The following is a 21,183-nucleotide window of genomic DNA, read 5'->3' as shown; positions in this document are numbered from 1 at the left end:
TGGTATCACCTAGTGCTTCCGGTGGTAATTTGGGAATTCTTTATTCCCGGGAGTACTTAAGGGTCGTTTTGGTGAATGTGAGACCTTGGGGGCTGTTGTGATTAACTTTGATGAGGTCGAGGGTTTAGGTAACTCGAACCATGTTAGAACGTCTCGTAAGATAAACGAGTCATCTTGATGTCATTAGTATTGACTGAATATAAACCGGCAGGTGTTTGAGTTTTGGGATTACTTAGGGATTCTCTAGGTCGTGGTGAATTCGTGTCTTGTGTCAGGTGAGTTCATGATGCCCCTTTTTACTCTTTTATGTTTTGGGCTAGTATGCACACTTAAACGATTTTTCCTAATGAAACGTTTAAACTATTTTAACTGTCTAGAAGCATAACCAATAACTTTCTTTTCTTGCATTAAAACGCACCCCATACCTGTGCGTGAAGCATCACAGTATATGGTAAAGTTTTTTTGCCCTACGGGTAAGGCTAAGATAGGCACATTTGTTAATTTCTACTTAAGAGTGTCAAAGGCTTCTTCTTGCTTCGGTCCACATTCAAACTTAATAGATATTCGGGTAAGCGAAGTCAAAGGAACCGCTATTCTTGAAAAGTTTTAAATGAATCTTCGGTAGTAACCAACTAACCCCAAAATAACTTCTAACTTGTCTCGGATTCTAGGGTGTTTACCATTTTCTAATGGCTTCAATCTTTGCTAGGTCTACTTGAATTCCTTTCTCCTTAACAATATGCCCAAGGAATTGCACTTCAGATAACCAGAACTCACACTTCGAGAATTTTGCATATAGTTTCTCCTTCCTCAACGTTTCAAGTATGGTTCTTAAATGATCTTGATGATCTTCTTTCATTTTAGAGTGGATAAGTATGTCATCAATAAAGACAATAACAAACATATCCAAATAAGGCTTGCAGATTTGGTTCATCATGTCCATAAATTAATTGAATTGGTTTTGGGCAATATTCCCGGAATTTTGGGAACTTATTTTATTATTTATGTTTTCCGCTGAAATATACTCTGAGATGGTTATTTTAATGAAATGAATTGTTTTAAGTTTAAATATTTTTACGAGTGTTTTGAATGAATACCAACTATGGGGTTCCCGGGGTTCGGGGCCTTACAAGTTGGTATCAAAGCCATGGTTCGTGGGATCCGAGCATCCTCGAATGCTTAAACTCGAACTATAAGAAAAGAGACTAGTATGCCCACCACGAGTAGCTGCACGCCAAGAGGTAACTTTAAACTGTTTAGTCATTCCTTCGAATTTTAAAGTTTCCAGTATGTGATTAACTGTTTAAGTGTTAGATAGAATGCTAATGTGGTTAGGGGCAGGGGGTGCTTAGGATGGGCCGATGAAGTAAACAACTAATAACACTTGATCAACGTTATTAGAAGTTTACCCTTACCTTCCATGTTCTAAATACTACTTGTGTCTGACTATGTTAGGTTTCCGTCTTTGTAGGGATAGGATATGGCTAACTCTCGAGTCGTTAGCATTAAAGTTCATCTCATTCCTTAAATTCTCCTGTTCAGCTAACTCTCGGGAGTACTTAAGGGTCGTTTTGGTGAATGTGAGACCTTGGGGGCTGTTGTGATTAAGTTTTATGAGGTCGAGGGTTTAGGTAACTCGAACCATGTTAGAATGTCTCGTAGGATAAACGAGCCATCTTGATGTCATTAGTATTGACTGAATGTAAACCGGCAAGTGTTTGAGTTTTGGGATTACTTAGGGATTCTCTAGCTCGTGGTGAATCTGTTTCTTGTGTCAGGTGAGTTCATGATGCCCCTTTTTACTCTTTTATGTTTTGGGCTAGCATGCACACTTAAACAATTTTTCCTGTTGAAACGTTTAAACTATTTTAACTGTCTAGAAGCATAACCAATAACTTTCTTTTCTTGCATAAAAATGCACCCCATACCTGTGTGTACGGTAAAGTTTTTTTGCCCTACGGGTAAGGCTAAGATAGGCACATTTGTTAATTTCTACTTAAGAGTGTCAAAGGTTTCTTCTTGCTTTGGTCCCCATTCAAACTTAACAGATTTTCGGGTAAGCGAAGTCAAAGGAACCGCTATTCTTGAAAAGTTTTGAATGAATCTTCGGTAGTAACCAACTAACCCCAAAAAACTTCTAACTTGTGTCGGAGTCTAGGGTGTTTACCATTTTCTAATGGCTTCAATCTTTGCTGGGTCTACTTGAATTCCTTTCTCATTAACAATATGCCCAAGGAATTGCACTTCAGATAACCAGAACTCACACTTCGAGAATTTTGCATATAGTTTCTCCTTCCTCAACGTTTCAAGTATGGTTCTTAAATGATCTTGATGATATTCTTTCATTTTAGAGTGGATAAGTATGTCATCAATAAAGACAATAACAAACTTATCCAAATAAGGCTTGCAGATTTGGTTCATCATGTCCATAAATGTTGTCGGAGCATTAGTGAGTCCAAATGGCATAGCAGTGAATTCATAATGTCCGTATCGAGTTCGAAATGTTGTCTTTGATATGTCATCTTCTTGTACCTTCAGCTGATGATACCCGGATCTAAGATCAATCTTATAAAAACATCTCGCCCCTTGAAGCTAATAAAAAAGATCGTCCATTCTCGGAAGTGGATATCGATTCTTGATCGTAACTTTATTTAATTCTCAATAGTCAATATACATTCTCATTGACCCGTCTTTCTTTTTAAAAAATATAATATATGCTCCCCAAGGTGAGGAACTCAGCCGTATGAATCCCTTTTCCAATAACTCATCTAATTGTTTCTTTAGCTCTTTCATCTCGGTTGGTGCTAATCGGTAAGGAGACTTAGCGATTGGAGCTGTTCCCGAAATTAAATCTATTCTAAATTCAACCTCTCTATCTGGAGGAATTCCAGGTAGTTTATCGGGAAATATATCCTTAAATTCTGAAACAATCGGAACTTCTTCCATCTTCTTGGGTTCACTTTCCTTGGTTACGTAAGCCATAAATGGTAGGCAACCTTTTCCTAAGCAATGTCTTGCTTTGATCTTGGAAATTATTCCAATTCTACCAGCTTCTTTATCACCAGCTATTCGGATAATTTTCTTATTCGGATTCAGTATGTCTATAGCTTTTTCATTACATAGGATTTGGGCTTGGTTGGCAGCTCGCCAATCCGTTCCTAAAATTACATCAAATCCTGCTAACTCCAAAGGTAACAACTGTACTGGCATATCATATTCAGCTAAGGAAATATAAATATTTAAAACTTCAGATATTCGGATTAAATTCCCATTAGCTGTTTCTACTTCATAATGGTTATTTAATTTAGCTAGAGGTTCGTTCAACAGACTACAAAACTTATAATCTATGAAACTTTGATTGGCCCCCGAATCAAATAATACTCTAGCATAAACTTTATTAATAGGAAACGTACCAGTAATCACATCTGGCAATTCTCCTACTTTTTGTGTATTCAGCATAAACGCGCAGGCGTTCCCTTTCTTCCCGTCATTCTTGGCACCGCTTCAACTGGCACCTCCCGTTGTTGGTTTCCTTTTCGTGCATTCAGCACTGAAATGACCTCTCTCTCCACAATCAAAACAAACAATCAACTTCTTTCTACAGTCCTCCTCCTTATGACCAGACCTTTTGCAGCGCATTCTTTCCGGTTCTTTTATTCGTCGCTCTGATGATGCTGTTCTCTCTTCTCTGTCATGTACTAGGGGGAATCTCCTTTTTCATTTCTATTATGTCAAAAGTGGCAGGCTTCATAGCGGCGAAGGGCCTATCTAGCTGTTTGAAAAAAGGGGGGTGCTCCTCGGCTCTGGCCTCAGTGATAGGCTGTGCTTTTCGAGCGCTCGTCACTGCGGGGGTCGGAGCCAATATGATGAATCCGTCGGGTGGGGAAACAATCCCTTGCAATTCAGGTTCCGGGGAACCATCACACTCGAACTCCTGGACGGAAGATTCGTTCTCGATAGGAGTGTTGGTGGAGCCATTTTCCGAAACATCAACGGAGGGCGCCTCAACCGCTTTTGCTGATGCAAGGCCCGTCAAAACGGATCAAACTTGCGAATATCAGTTTTAACTACCGGCCTCAAACATCTTCCCTCGTTTCATTTTCCACAATTTTTACACATTGGTCAGTTAAACACCACCGACCCTTCCTTTCCTCTTTCAAATTTCTTTCTACCATCACCTTAACGCTTCTTGTCATTTACAATTTTCCTCTCCTCATCATGATTCCTTATCATACTCTCCATAAGATACACGGCCAATTCAATGGCAGATTCAGTTGTTGCGGGCATGTGTGATCGTACGTGATCATGAATTTCTTCTGGTCACCTTGTAGCACTAAGGAGTGACCAAATGGGTACAAGTCTGCAGTATTCAAGGAACTTGGTGTTGTATTCCTTGAGATTCATGACAATTACCTTGTGATTCCAGAGCTTCGTCTGGATCTGATCAATTTCATGATCTGGGCAGAATTTCTGTTTAATCAACTCTTTAAACATCGATCAGTGTGTTCCACCACCCTTTAAACATCTGGGAAGTATATTAAATGCTCTCTTCCTCAGTACATTTGCTAATGATAACAATAGACTCCATTTCCTCAATCCAACGGAGTGTAACTATTGCCCCTTTGTCGCCATAAAATTCTTTTGGCTTGTACATTTGAAATTCTTTAAGCATACATCCCGTGCTGACCTTAACCCTTTTTACCTTGCTTGGAATATGATCAGCAGTAGAGCTTTCGTAGCCCTCATCTTTCTTTTCTTTATCATCTTTTGTCATTTTTGATTCTTTTCTTTTAGAATGGACAGATATGCTATGGCTCGGTTGTTTCATTGATTTTGCCAAGCTTTTACAGTTTGTAGTATGGTCTTAAATAATTTTAATTAAAGGAGTTACAGCTTCCTTAATCAGTGGTGTAACTGCTTCTTTGATCATGTCGCGGATACCCCCAACATACTCTTCCGGTATTGATTTATTATTTTCAGGGGTCTTTGCTTTATCAGCTTGACTTCCCCGACTTCCTTGATTTCTTTGTTTAGACATTCTGTAATTTAGTAGAATGCACAGATTCAAAACACAGTACACACATGGTCTTTTATTTCTTTCACAAATACATTATAGAGGGACTAAAAATAAAACACGTTTTAAATAACAACCTTTATATATTCCTAATCCCTAGACCATTTCTTGACAAGACTTTTCATCTTATCGCGTTTCTTTATAATCTTGTCACCTATCTTCTTCTTCTTAATCCTTTCATTCCTTAGCCCATCCATTACCGCGTTGGGTTGATTTTGATACCCCACCGGTGCGGATTCAGATGGAAAAAGATAAGCAGTTTCCTTTAGGTATAGATGAGGATTTGCCACGTAGGCTTGCATCTCCTCATCGGGAATGTTTTTAGTATAAAATTCCTCAACCAGACGGGCTTCTTCTTGTATTTCATTTGCATGTTCAGATATCGTAGGTACGGGACCATGATATGGCGGAAAGTGCGGAATTTCAGAATAATAAGTCAGTCCATGACTTGGTCCAGCTACAATGTGTGGGTTTTGGTAACCTGGTGGTGCCGACCCGAAGTGCCACATACTCTGGTCGGAGTGACAGTTCATCCGACTGGATGAATCTATACTAGTTTCATGCTTAATTTTACTTTGAATCTCCATGTCCCCAGAAGGATACTAGGTTGGATTGTAAGTCAGCAGAATGCCTTCAAAAGTGTCGCTCGATATTTCTATCGGCATTTCAGGGCTACCAAGAGCATACATCAGTTGGCTTCCGTAAGCCAAATATGGATCTATTTGATCAATTGGATACATTTGGTTCATCGGATTCGTCAGAATTGTTGAATTCGTCAGAATTATTGGATTGTTCAGATTCAACAGCTTATTCAGATTGTTCAGATCAGCCGGATTTGAATTCACCGGATCAGTCGGATATACCGAATCAGTTGGTTGCTTAGGACCAAAGTTAGTACTGGCCTTATCAGATTCCTCAGACTTAGGTGCAGGTTTCGATCGCCTCGCTACCCGGTGCTTTTGCCCGTAGTAGTTCGTATACGACATCTGCACAGATATATACTTAAGGATAGGTAGACTACCAATCATAGCTTATCCCTACCTAACAAATAAATGGTTAAAGCTTAGGTACTAATTATGTTAATACCTAATTCGCTGAAACTGATGGCCCTGATACCAACCTGTCACACCCCGGTCCAGGGCGTGGATGCGACTACCCGGGTTGGTACCTGTATTATAAATATATCAGAGTAATGGGCTCATTTTAGCGGAAGTCTTAAATATGAAAATATTAATTTACATTGCAAAATTTCTTGATAATTAAATACCCAAGTTTTCAGTTATAAAACAGTGTTATTATTATTACAAGGATTTATATATTCAAAATGGAACCATCTTTAGCGATCTTCTATCTTCTAAATCCTTGTACATCATTATCAGCTCTAATTACCAGCATGGGTAGGAAAAACACCTCAGCTATATGCTGGTGAAACGTTGACTTGATAAAACAGTTTATAACAGTCGTTAAATACTAACATAGTTTTTTGTTTCATAAATACAGCGGGAACGCCTGTCATTCCCGGGATTTGTACCACTGTCCTACACGCACAGTTCTAAGGTTCTCAGAGTACATAGCCCCTGTTCGGAGACAATCTTTCCCCTAGGCTATGTTACCCTATTGGAGAACTGGTTATGATTGACTTGGTTTTGTATGCCAATTATCAATTATGTATGGATCCAGATACATGTGTATTCGGTCTGAGTTGCTTTTTATTATCTATTCTATATTGCAACGATTTTAGAGAAGTATAATCTTATGCAAACATTTATCAGACTCTCAGCAATAAACAACTGTCTATTACAAGAGTAAAATTAATTGAGTCGGTAAAAGGTTTAACGTGTTCACATTGTGTTGTCAGTTCGGTGATATCAGAATCCTTTTCCTCAGTATGCTATTAACCTATATGTGTAATAGGTATCCATAAGTATCTAGATGGTATTTCTTGACTAATCAGCAGACATTAAGTCCGTTTTAGTTTAGCAGACTCGAGGTCTGGGCTGTAGACTTTAAGTCTGATTCGATTCAGCAGACTCAGGGTCTGATCAGCAGACTCTTAGGTCTTACTTAACCTTAGTAGAGCTATAGTCGTTTTATGAAAATATACACTGTATTTGTATATGACGTTTGGTATGGCACTCTTTGGCCTAATAGAGTCTATCACGGGCAAACTTCTCCAGGTAAGTAAACAGGTCCCGTGGTTGATTGGTATTTGTACGAATTACTTACCTTAGGCAAGAAGAGTCTACTAATGATATCCCCCTTCTAGGTACTATATGCCCGTCAAAATATAGTTTCAATAACATTACTTCTTGTAGAAGTAACATTATTATATTCAATAAATCAATAGTTGGAAAATCAGTTAAGTTTAACGACTATACCCTTGACTAGGTTCTAAGTAACTATGTAACAAAGTAACTATAGTATAATTCTTACCTTAGTCGGCTACTCAGTAATGAGAACTAAGAAAATTGGCAGCTTGTCGGTTGGTGCTTCGTTTAATAGAACAGCGGGTTGTCAGCAGCGTCTCGGAACCTCGTTTCTTCATAAAATCAAGCCCTCGGATCCTCAGAAGACCCTTGGCATGAAATCCTATGTAAACAATGTGAGAATGAAGGTGAAGTGGTGGGATTTGAGCTGAACCCGTTGCTGCCCTTTTATAGTTGAGTTTTGGCATACTTCGCATCTCACGACAGTGCTTCGTGCCGCGCGAACCGCCTTTGCGCCGCAGTCCATGCATGTCAATCTCGTTTTGCCACGTGCCAACACGTGGTAGGACATGTGGATCCGATTACTTAATCAAGTTTCGTGTCGCGCGAAGTAACACTTCACGTCGCGCGAAGAATCAACATTCTTGAATTGTGTGCCAGCCACTTCGCGGAATGCGAAGTAGAATCAGTTCAACTTCGCGTCGCGTGAAGATACATGAAAACCAGAATTTTCATTTTAAGTCCCTCAAATTTCAGTTTTGACATTTGTAACCCAAAATTAATCGGGGTATTTTCACGGTGTTACACTATTATAATTGTGTAACTGAACAAACCACGGGTGTGAAAATAGCACTTAGCTCAAAAGAGAAATTAAATAAAATCGACAAAATCACCAATTTACCCTTGACTTAACAAATAAAATTAACAAATAAAATAGATGAGATTAGAAAAAGGTATTAAAATAACATGTTTTAAAGAAGTAAAGTAGCCATTTGGACTAAATTCAAAAACAGTATTAATGTTGCGTAAGTACAAACCATATAGCTTATAAATCACACTTAAACAATGTAATAGTAAACTTTAATGCACGCATTGTCGTATCAACAAAGTTAGTCACATTAAATTACATGTTAGGACCGATTCAACAAGGAATTTATACAACAATTCATAGTGTCATTTTTTTAGAGCGGCTAACTCACATTCAATAATCCTACTTTTTAGACCTATAATTTTTTCGGCAATGAGACTTAAATTCTCAATCACTTAGTACGGAATTCCATTATAATTTATAACTCATTCCTAGACTTTCATGAAAACCTATATATATAAGTTACTATCTTTTGGACTTGTTTATTACACGAAATTTGTCAAATAATAAAAATAAATAAGGTCCATTATTAAAAAAAGTTAAAAAAATTAAAGGTAAGAAGAAAATAAAATATATAGTGCAAACAATAAGAAGTCTAAAATCTCAAATTTACAAATTCAAAAAAAAATCTCTTATATACATAATTTTCTGTAATTGTTTTGACCCATTACCGATAGATAAGTATGATAAATAAAATAAGAGATTAGAGAATTAGAAGAGAAATTATAACTCATTTGCCAATATTGTTTTGATCCATGACCCATGAATATGTAGAATACATAAGATGAAAAATTAGAAAAGAAATTATAACTCATTTGTCAAAATTATTTTGACCAATGACTATGAATAACTAGGATAAATGAGATAAGAGATTAGAGAGTAAAAAGGTAATTATAATCCATTTGTCAAAACGGGTTTTTCCTAGGGCCATCCATAAGGTGTGGTTGGGTGGTCAACGGCAGCAGGCCCGACACCTCGCTATTAATATATTATGTATGTTCTTAGTGTTTAAACTCAATTACATAATCACTAGCTTGGTCTAGTGGCAAATGGATATTACTCCCAACTAAAATGTTATGGGTTCTAGTCTCATTTAAGAACTTTTTAATCCTATTTTTATACAAATTCTTTTACACGACCTAAATTATAACCAAGTAAGCCCATATCAAATTAAATTGTTTTAACCCAATAAAATACTCATTTTACTTAAGGTCCAAAAAATTTTCGCCTTCGGCCCAAAACATTTTTTGCTTTCTCGGAGGTGGCCCTATTTTTTCATATAACCCATGGATAAGTAGAATAAATGAGAAAAAAGGTTAGACCAAGAATGAATACGAGACTACTATATTATCTTTATTATTTTCTTTTATTACTATACTTAGATTAGATTTGCTAGATTACTTCCATTCCTATATGTATATTAATTAAACACAAGCAACAGCCCAATAGCAAAAAATCCATTGGGCCACGCCCACCCAAAATACACCTGACAGTTAGACCTATGTTTCCACCAAAAGCCATCATTTTTGACTTCAGAAAATCTTTTGCTATTAAATATACATTCATTCCTGCTAATCCAAAGAGTCTAAAGCGTCACAGGAGTACCGCTTGAACTGCGTTGTTTTTTCCTTGGAGTTAAAATGTTCAGCACCGAAGTTGAGCATTTGTCTAACCGAAGTCACCAACATTAGTACTGGAATACTAAGCCAAATACACACATGAAATAAGTAGATGCTCCGAGGGTTCGTGCACATAACCACAAAAGTGGCATAACGTATCCCCAAAGTTTAACGCCTCGGAAACCAGTAGCTCTTTTGAAGGGATCCTATCGAGTTCCACTCTCCGACCAAAGTAATTAACCTTCAAGGGAACCCAATTGTTCCATGGAAATATCCACTTTATTGTTTTGACTTTCGAATCTTGATTATAAATCTGATTTAACTATTGCCAAATTTAGCACTTTCAAATAGTTACGTATTTATAACAAAATAGCAAGTTAATCATTTTACAAGTTCAAAGATTTAACAATTAAAACTAAATAATAATAATAATAATAATAATAATAAAAATAATAATAATAATAATTAGGTCTTCTTAACAACTGCAAATCTGTCGACAAATAATAAAACAAATTTTTGAAGTTTTCTTAAAAATAATGATTAGATGAAATGGGTTGTAGCTTATGGCCTAAGCAAAAGTGTTTAGTTTTGACCCAACACTCTATATATTCGGCGTTCATTGGTCTTCCAGGGATTGCAGTTCAGGGCCTAAGCAAAAGTGTTTAGTTTGGACCCGACACTCTATATATTCGACAAGGCCAATGAACGTCGAATACACAGAGTGCGGGGTCCAAACTGAACACTTTTAGGCCTAGAGGTGAGCAAAATAAGGTCTCATACACGACCTGGCGTCCCTCACATATTTAACATGATGTGTAAATGGCAAGGAGAATATAAATGAGAGGAGAGGCCCACCACTTTGGTCGAAGAGCATGTACGCATCTAAGATTTGAAATCTATACAAAGATTTCTAATCTTTTATCTAGATATGATTGAGATATAAACGTTGCAATCCTGCTTACTACTATAAATTCGATCTCCATTATATTTTCTATTCTCCACTATTTACATATGGTGAGGTATCGCTTATTTTTGGTACTTGAATATAGAGGTGCACAAATCGGGTATTTCAAATAACCGGGTTCGGGTATGATCGGGTATTGGAAAATCGGGTATTGGTAATACTCGGGTCGGGTTCGGGTCCGGGTATTCTCTCTAAAAACAATACCCTATGCATCGGGTTCGGGTCGGGTATCAAACCGGGTATTCTAAAACTGGGTATTTGAATACCCTATTTTCGAGTATTGAAAAAACCATATTTTTGGGTTTTGTTGGGCTTTTTTCGGGTATAGGTTGGGATTTTTTAAGGGGTTACAATTTTTATGGGTATTTTCGGGTATTTTTCATGTATATTTTCGGATAATTTCGGGTATAGATCGGGTATTTGAAAAACCCGGTTTCGGGTATTGGAAAAACCCTGTTCCAGGTACGAAACCGGTTCCGGTTTTCGGGTATTACCGGGTATAAATCGGGTCCGGTTCCGGGTACGGGTTTTGGTACTGAAATGCATACCCTATCCGTACCCTACGGGTAGGGTACGGATACGGGTTCGGGTATAAAAAAACGGTTACGGATATTTTTTTCGGGTACGGTTCCAGATTTGGCTTTTTTGTGCACCTCTACTTGAAATTTGTTATTGGGTTATGAATTTTTCTATTTGTTGCGGGCCAGCCAATGTTTCAATAACTTCAGCTATTTAGACAACTTATTTATTTGGTTTAATATTTTTTTTTATAAGCATTTCATTTTTAAAAGTATGAAAGGTAATGTGTTTTCTAACGTTAGTTTGTAAAAACTTAGATGAATATAGTATCATAACAAATCTTCCTCTATATAAGAAAGTAAAATAGTTATCATTCTGGTTAACTCTTATAATGTTTTTCCCTTCAAAACTAATATCTTAATTGACCCAAATAAATCAATAATTATTCACTTCCCTTTTATACTCCATTTATATTATATCTATACATTTTTTATAAAAATAAACATTAACATATTATTTTACTATATATTCCAAAATACTTGATGAAATTCAAAAATAAAAAACAAGCCATGTTTGTTAAAAATTGAAAAGAATATAATTTAAATGTTATCATTAACATATTGTACTATGTATATTATAGAAGATTGTAAAAAAAACAAAACTCGAATACGCTTTCATTTTATTAAGTAATTTTTTAGTCACTAAATTATAAATATATGTTTAAAAATCGATCCATTTTTTTAAATCAATCAATTTATCTATTATTATTATTATTATAAATTATCATATAAATTTATAAATTACAAATCTATGCTTTAAATCTATCCATTTATTTTTTCGGTTACTTTAGTAAACTATATATATGTCAATTTATCCATTATTATTATTATTATTATTATTATTATTATTATTATTATTATTATTATTATTATTATATACCAATCACTTTCATACATAAAAAAGTTTATCATATTCAATTTCTTAGTTTTTTTTACCAAGAATTGTTTCGGGATTTTTGTAAAACTTAAATTTGATTTTATATGTCAAAAGTTGGTAAATATATTGTTTGGTACTAGTTAACTACACTTAGATCAACATTTGTTACTGGTCAAAAATGGGAAATCTGAGTATTTTTAAAAGGTTAATAATGCAAATAAATTTATCAGCAAATTTGATACGGGTTCAAAGTGTTGACTTGAAAATGATAAACGGATGAAAGTTAAAACTTTAAACATGATTCGAGTATCAAAATAATTTTCAAGTTCATTTTTGGAAATAATCAAAAAGTTCGGAATTTGATAAATTGACTATTTTTTCCCTCGACTATTAAAATTTAAGAAAAGATTATGAACACTTTTGATTTCGACATGCCTCCCCTAAACCTATCAATGCTTCTAACTTTTATAAAATTTGAAATATTTGTGTTAGCATTAAATTTTCTTTCAATGATGATCAGAATGTTATATGGGAAGCAGGTCATGCAGAATTATGCTCAATGAAGCAAAATATTCACAAAATTAAATGAGCTAATATGTTATTTTTTATGTTGTCATTATGATAAAGTCGAGAAACTCCCTAAAACTTATCAAAATCTTTTTCATGTTATAGCTTAGAAAAACATAGTTCTTGAAGAACACATCCGTTGTTAAAATTTAATGTTCTTCTTTCCTTCGATGGGTGGTAAATTAATAAATATATCAATAAAGGTAATAATTGTTCTATATTTAGGCTGAGGAGTTAAAATTACGATTGTATGAGAAGTCTTATTCCTGAAATTGGTTAATAACCAAAACTCTATCAATTATACATATATAACACTGAGAATGAATTTATAATTTGAATCATCCCGTATGTGGCACGGGCTCTAAAGCTAGTTACGAATAAATCAAAATTTAGAGCAAAATGTTGCTATAAAATTTAAAATGCAAATGGAGATAAAAATGAGAAGTGTGAGTAGGATTTGTGGCCAAACAAAAATCTCTTAAAAAATAAAAAAAGAATATAACTCAAAATATAAATTAAAAGCGAAAAAATAAAAAAAAACTAAAATATTTCTCCCCCAAGTTAAAAAAAAAAGACACAGGGAGCAAAACAAGAAAAAAACACAATGATAAACAAAAAAAGAAACAATAGATCGATAAATATAACACAATACCAATCAAAATAGAACACATTGTTGAATAATATATAACACAATATTAAGGGGAAAAAAACACAATGTTAAGGAAAAAAGACGCAATCAATGATAAAAATAAACAAGAAACACATTGATAAACAAAAAGACACAATAATATTTTTTTCCTCAACATCTTGTCATTTTTTTAGAACGTGGAAGACGAGAGAAACATTCTTGTTTTTTTTTTTTTACTTTTTATATATATGTATTTTAAATTTTGAGTTATGACTTGTTTATTTATTTTTTTGAGGGTTTTTTTATCAAAAGTCCTTATTTTTATTCTCATTTATAAAATATTGTGACCCTATCAAAATAAACTATTGTAACAGCGATGCATAGAACTCTAAAGAAGTTACAATATAATAATAATAATAATAATAATAATAATACAAAATTAGACAACTAAAGATACTAAAGTTGATTTAATAATTTTTATTTTCTTTATTTTTATTATTAGCGTGGCTTTTCTTTTTAACAATTCAGTTATAATGTATAGGTTTTAAAGCTATTTTTATTAAGTACGAGTTTGCTTAAGGTTTCAACGTTACTATTTCTAATGTTTGACCCTACCCTAATACGTGGTGTCACACCCCAACCTAAGGCAGAAATGCCGGGGCGTTATCCGATTGCTTCCATCTCGAAGATACTATCAATATATAAATGTGACAATATCTATTTAGTTATTTTATTTCAATTGTACACACAATATCCAAATATAACAAAACAATTCAAATAAATAAATAAATGGTCTTTATAAGTGTCCATACTTCAACTTCAAATCAATAGCAACCTGCATATGCGTAGAAACACAGAGTTTGTCAACAACACATGTTGAGTGAGTTTATCACCAGTTTTGCAATAAAATAATGTTAATATAATAAATAAAAGAAATAAGCAAACATGATAAATGCGGTAAATGAGTCAAACCATGAACAAATAAGTTGTCAATCAAACCATTGCTAAGCGAATCGGGTACCGTTAAATCAACCATGAGCAAATAATAATAAGACCGTTGGTAAGCGAATCGGGCGTTGGTCAATAATAATGAGAACCCTATACAAGGGGATATGCGGGACCTCTCCAAGCATGAATGTGCACATAAACAAGTAAACACATAACAAGTATATTTGATAAATCACACACAATTACACGTCTGCTAATTTTTGATATATATATATATATATATGTATATGTATATGTATGTATATGTATAATATGAGATACGCATATGTCCCAAAACATTTAGAAAACTTAGTAAAATAAGGGAATGATAAAACTCACCTTAGATAAAACACAAACGAATATAAATACGAATAAGCGAGTTAAGGAATAGGCGAGTTAACGAATAAGCAAGTCATTCAGTACTTGTCAAACAAGATTGAGAAGTCAGAACCTGAAACTTTGAGATATGATAATATAAGTAAAAACGAACATTTAGAACTCAAGTTATGTTATTTTAAGATTTAAGTGAGCTGGTACTGACCAGAATTCAAACAGCGAGTCGGAAGTCGGGTTTTGATTAGTAGCCTTAAAATTTCGTTACAAGAATAAAAGTCTGCTGAACCGAATGTTGAATCCAACCAAAAGTATGAGAAAACGTTAAGTCAAACAAGTTGACTATTTTGCCCTTTAATGTGTTTTAAACGAACTGACCAATCAATACCCTACAACCACTGAAATTGATTAAAGGTTATTGACTAGGGAATATGTATGAACGATTTCTATGTTTACAACTTACCCAAAAAGTGAAAGAATCAAGAGAAACGAAGAGTCAACAGTCCACAAGTATGCAAAGTCAACCGATTACGAGTGTATCTTCAATCAAATAAGCAAAAACAGAAGAGTTTATGATGAGCAGAGGCAAATGATGGCTGCAGATGTTTATTTAGTGTTTAGGGAAGTTTTATGGTAGAGATTATAAGAGTTGTTTATATAATAACCACTAAAACGAACTATTTATGGTTATTTACTTGTTTAGGAAACCGAATATGTATTTAATGACTAAATCAATGAAATAAGTTGTAGACTTCATGTATGATCAGTAATTTATGAATATGGACTTGTATTTTAGTTATAATACTTTTCTTGGGGCTTAATTCACTCGATTTTATCCTAAAACAATTGATTTCGATGCTAAAAACGAATTAAGAACCAAAAATAACAGCATGATCTAACCAGTTGCACCATGGCGCCGCGCGACCACCTTGAGGGCGTGCCGTCGTGCAGCGCTCCGGGAACCAGGAGGTGGAAGTTTTAATTTTTACATATTTAGTCCTTGTAGTTTGTTATTCGGTCAATATTTGAACATTTTAGAAAATAAATAGAAAATGAGCAATATGTAAAGAATAAAGGGCCTAAAGTGAACATTATAAATTTAATTACTTATAAATACGTGATTTTTTATTAAAACAAAGATCTAAATGTTTCGAGTCGAGTTAAACGTATTGAATACGGGATTGAAAAATCCGAAACGTTACACGCGGGCTCATAAAACTAGTTATATTATATTTAGAAAGTACTAAAAGTTACAAGTTATAATTTATATTTAAATGAATTTTAACATTCAAAGGATAAAAAGAACCACTGGTTGAATCTTTAAATTACTTTATTTGTAGTAAAAGGTAAATGAAAAGTGGATTACCACTACGGTAAATATTATTTTCGTTTTTAATTTACTGTAACTTTGTTTATTCACTCCTTAGACATGCTAAAGTTAATACACACATGCTGTGTGGGGAACACATAGAGGTGATAGAGGTGCCTAAATAAAGCGATGGAAAACACAGATTTTGGTAATCACATTAATGGAAAAAAATTAAACCTATAGCTATACCTTACTAAAATTAAAGAAAATAAAAAATCGTTTCTATTGTGTAATTTTTGAAAAAAGAAAATTAACATGAAAAAAATTATGTCCATTTAAAAATTGTGAGTGGAGTTGGTTCATGTTGAGTCGGATTTTTGATAAAGAAGATTGGAATCTTCTCAACCTCCTCAGAAAACGGCTAAGTATGGTCTTCGAGCAAGCCTAGACGATCGAGTATGGTTTTACTACTTCGAGCAAGGTATTCAGAACCTTAAATGGTTAATTCTTTTAAGAGTTAAGGCTTCGAGCAAGCTACACTTCAACCAGCAAGAGTGTTCTTCTATCGAGCATGGATTGCCAATCGAGCAAACAACTTGATCATTCAAGTTTTAACCAAGTGTTATGAGCACAGGATGATCGAGCACATGGAGACAAGCATGGATGCAATAAGAAGATGTCATGTGATCAAAGCAAGGGCTTCGAGCACAATTCAGTTCCCCGAGTAGATTTACATCCGAGCATGCTAAAGATTGCCGAATAAGAAGACTAAAGACATCAAGAAGAATGAGCTTGCTCGATGGACTAGTTCGAGCAAAGCATGGATTAGTCAAGAGGAATGAAGCTTGATGGAAGGGAATATCTTCACTGAAGATATTCTAAGTAAAGTATGCTCGACGAAATTCACCGAGCATACCTAGCATATTGAGTCTGCTCGAGCAAGATTGTTACCTTGCTTGAGGACTCAACACTTGTATTATTTTGAATTTCATTATGTAATGATTAGGAACTTCTAGAAGGAATGTCAGGGTCTATAAATAGGGTCCTAGGTTTCCATTTAGGGCACGGATACGGATAATGATACACACAATATAAGAAACATTCCAAAAGAATATTCTATTTGTTTCCTCGTACTGCTGCCGCCGCCGTCACGCACGAAACCCTGGACATTCCTTTTACTGTTTCATTAATGACTCATTTAATACAGTGAATCTTTGTCTGTGAATGTGCTCTTACTGATTACTTATTATCATTTCGTGTTTGTTTTTTTCACTCCTTCGTTCCCACTTGTTGGATATCCTGCTTCCACTGGGATATTCAATAGACCTTCGGGTAACAGAGTTGGTGTGTTCTTGTCAACCTTTTAAGGTTTCACCCGATTCACGGTCCTGACAAGTGGTATCAAAGCTTGTGTAAGCTCGCTGAAGGCCACAGGACAGAAGGTTTGTGAAAAGGATTGAAGCTTTACTCTGTTTCACTACTGCAAATTGCAGATCTGCTAAAATGGAAGACCAAGAAGTCTCTACCAACAAGATTCCAAGATTGCTTGGAAAAGAAAACTTCATCAAATGGAAGGTGTTGTTCGAAGCAGCAGTAAACTACAACGACCCAGAGCTTTGGACTTCCATCACTGAAGGAAACTATGTTCCTTCAACAGCTCCGAACAACAATGTCACTGTTGAGCTAAAAATGAAGAAACGGGATGATTTATCTATGCTGAAGTTAGGTCTTTCTTGGGAATCTTGACAACTGTCAATCATCCCAAAAATGCAAAGGGTATGTTTGATGCGGTCATCTACATGTTTGAAGGAAATACTGAACTAAGAGATACCAAGAAAGATAGACTGAAGCAACAGCTAGACAGGTTCAAGTTTAAAAACGGAGAGAGATTGAAATCAGTATTACAGAGGTTTATGATGATTGTAAACGACATAAGAACAACTGATCTACAAATCTTTGACTTTGAGCTGAACAAGAAGCTTTTATCATCCTTGTCCAGTAAATGGTACACTGCCAGCAAGTTTATCAAGGAAAAAGCCAGTTTCCCTAATTTTAAGCTGGATGATGTGATTACATTTCTTAAAGCTGCAGAACAAGAGATGATCGAAAATCATATGATTAGAAAGGACAAGCCATGTTTTCAAGTGAACAATGCTCTTGTAGCACCAATGGGCAATCTCTCAATCAAGAACCAACAACCTATTATTGAAGAGCCATCAGAAACAAGTTCAACATGTAGTGGCCAGTCAAGGTTTAATGTTCAGCTGATTGAAGATGATACTACCTCTACAGCAAATGGGTAATAAACATTTATGCAGAACAACAATTCTCAAGGAACAAACTATCAAGCATTGTTCTCTATGTTTACTGAGTCATATCATGCCTTTGTCGCCAAAAACCTGATCAACACAAGAATTGTGCAGGAGGATCTTGAACAGATTGATGCCGATGACTTGGAAGACATGGACATAAAGTGGCAGGCAGCTATGTTAGCTGTGAGGAGCAAAAGGCTGTATAATAGAACTGGAAGAACAAGTTTTAATGGACCGAATGAAAGAATCGGCTTTGACAAATCAAAGGCCATCTGTTATAATTGTCAACAACCAGGACATTTTGCTAGAGAGTTCAACATGCCAAAGCAAGTTGGTAATCAAGTGAATAAAAACCAATTCTATCAAAACCAGAATTAGAATTTCCAGCATTAGAGAACTCAGATCACTAACCAAAACCCCTATCAAAATCCAAATAGACCCCAGCAACAAACCCTTCAACCCCAAAGAAACAACCAAATGCAGGTTCATACTAATCAAAACATAGCTAATCAGAACAATGTGAACCAGCTGAGAGATCAAGGAAATGTTGCAGTAACCAGGGCGCCACAGGATGGGGGAGTTTGATTGGAGCAACCATGCAGATGAGATTGAGAAGGCAAATGTTGCTTTTATGGCAAAAGTGCAGGACAAGCCTGAATCTTCAAATGCACATGTACAATCTGATATTTCAATTTCTGATCTTCTTATTACCATTGATGAACTAAATCAGGAGATTGGAAAGTGGAAAACTGAGTGTGGGAGAAAGGAAGCATTCTTGAATGTATATGAAGCCACTGAAGCAACTTATGAAAATCAAATCAAGGGGCTTGAAGAGGATTGTATGATGGCATACCAAACCCAATCAAAAATGACAATTGAAATTGAGGGGTTGAAGAAGATGTATGCTGAAGAGAAATTGAAAAATGCTGACTTATTAATTCAAATGGAATTCTTGAAGAACATTCTTTCTACAGGAAATATAGTGGGTTATGTGGATAAAATGATTGAGGAAGAGAAGTGCAAAAAGGTGCCACCACATTTCTGTGATAGCTACCCACTGAAAGTAGACAAGGAGAGTAGAAGTGAATATCTGAAACAGTTCAAGAATGTGTTTGATGATAAGGCTGAGTTTGTAAAACAATATGATGATGTGTTTGTGGATAAGAATGGAGAGTTTGCAGTAAGACAAAGTGAAGAACCAGAGATTAAGAAAAATGAAAAGTTGGAAAGTGAGAAAAATAAGTGGAGTGAGTACTCAAGTGAAGATAGTGAAAAGATTCCTCTTCTACCAAAGATGACTCCAAAGTTGAAGAAGCACTATGAGAAAATTAGAAAAGAACATTTAGTGTTTGACATATGTGCTTGACCACAGTCTGAAATTAAGAAAAGAAATGAAGTAGCAATGAACTCTTCTTATGATCAGTCACATCCTCCAATCTATCCAGTCTTCTCAAACCATGAACTATTTGACATTGGAGATGTGGAGTATGTACCAATGAGAAGATATGTTGGAGAAGAAAAGGGAAGCTGTTCAAGAACCTCATCTAAGTTGAAGCCTGTAGTGTTTGTCAAAAAAATATCATCTAGAGCCTGATCTGAACAAACCAATCAAGATGGACTTTAGCAACTCTTTATGTCCTAAAACTTCCCTAGGTTTTGACTTCTCCAAACCCAGTGTCAAATTTAAATACAAGCAACTGCTTGAAGACATGGGGAGCTATACAAAGGTCTGGTGCAAGAAGTGTGATGCCTTTGGTCATCACTCTGACTCTTGCTGGTTTGAAGAGGAAGAGTTTGAAGTTCCTGATGTGGTATGTAGCTTTGATATGAAAGGATACAAGAAAATGTATCAAAGATACTTAAATGAAGAAAAAGGCAGTTCAGATGATGAAGAGAAAAGGTCAGTGCTAGAAAAGAGACTGAAACAAGTCTTGAAAATCAAGGATGAAGGAAGAGTATCAAGCAAACCTGCAAAGAACAAAAGGTCAAGTGACAAAGGAAAAGAAAAGATTAGACCTTGTGTTCTTAATGGGGATGAGAAATTTTTGATGAAGCAGGGCTATGAACCTAGAAGGTTCCAATGGAAAACTAAGAAGGAGTTGACTGAAAAGAAGGACTATGTGATTGAGCAAACTAAAGAATTAATCAAGTCACAAGTTGTGAAAACTGGGTCAGATTCAGACTCAGAAGAAGAATGTGAAGTTGTGTATGAAGACCCACTTCCAGTTCCAGTTTCAACTCCTGATGAATCTTCACCTGACACTGAATTACAAACTGATGCAGTTTGTGACTCAGAATACAACTAATTCTGTTTTGTATATATGTGCAGGAATAGTCCTTGAACAGTAATGACCTATGGTACATGGACAGTGGATGTTCAAGACACATGACCTGTGACAAAGGTGTTCTCATCAACTATGAAAGAAAATATAAAGGGCCAGTTGCATTTGGGAGTGATGAAAATGGAGGGAAGATTGTTGGAAGAGGAACACTCTCCAATGGCAAAGTATCCTTTGAGAATGTGCTGCACGTTGAAGGACTACAGTACAATTTATTCAGCATTTCTCAAGTGTGTGATAAAGGGTACAAGGTAGCCTTCAATGATGAACACTGCCTGATTTTGAAGCCTGAGTTTGTGATTCCGACTGAGATGATAATGATGATGGCTCCAAGAAATGGCAACCTCTATGAGCTAAGAATGAACACTGCTACATCTAGAGGTGGTTCATGTTTTGTTTCCAAAGCCACTGAAAATGAGACTAAACTGTGGCATAGGAAGACGTGTCATGTAAACTTGAAGAACATGAACAAACTAGTGAAAGGTGAACATGTTGTAGGCCTTTCCACAAGAGAGTTCAAA

Source organism: Bidens hawaiensis, unplaced genomic scaffold (genome assembly GCF_021521415.1).
Source record: "Bidens hawaiensis isolate Kalapana, Puna unplaced genomic scaffold, B.hawaiensis_p1.1 tig00057903_1, whole genome shotgun sequence".
Taxonomy (NCBI): Eukaryota; Viridiplantae; Streptophyta; class Magnoliopsida; order Asterales; family Asteraceae; genus Bidens; species Bidens hawaiensis.
The sequence above is the reverse complement of the archived record's forward strand: the minus strand, read 5'-3'. Positions refer to the sequence as shown.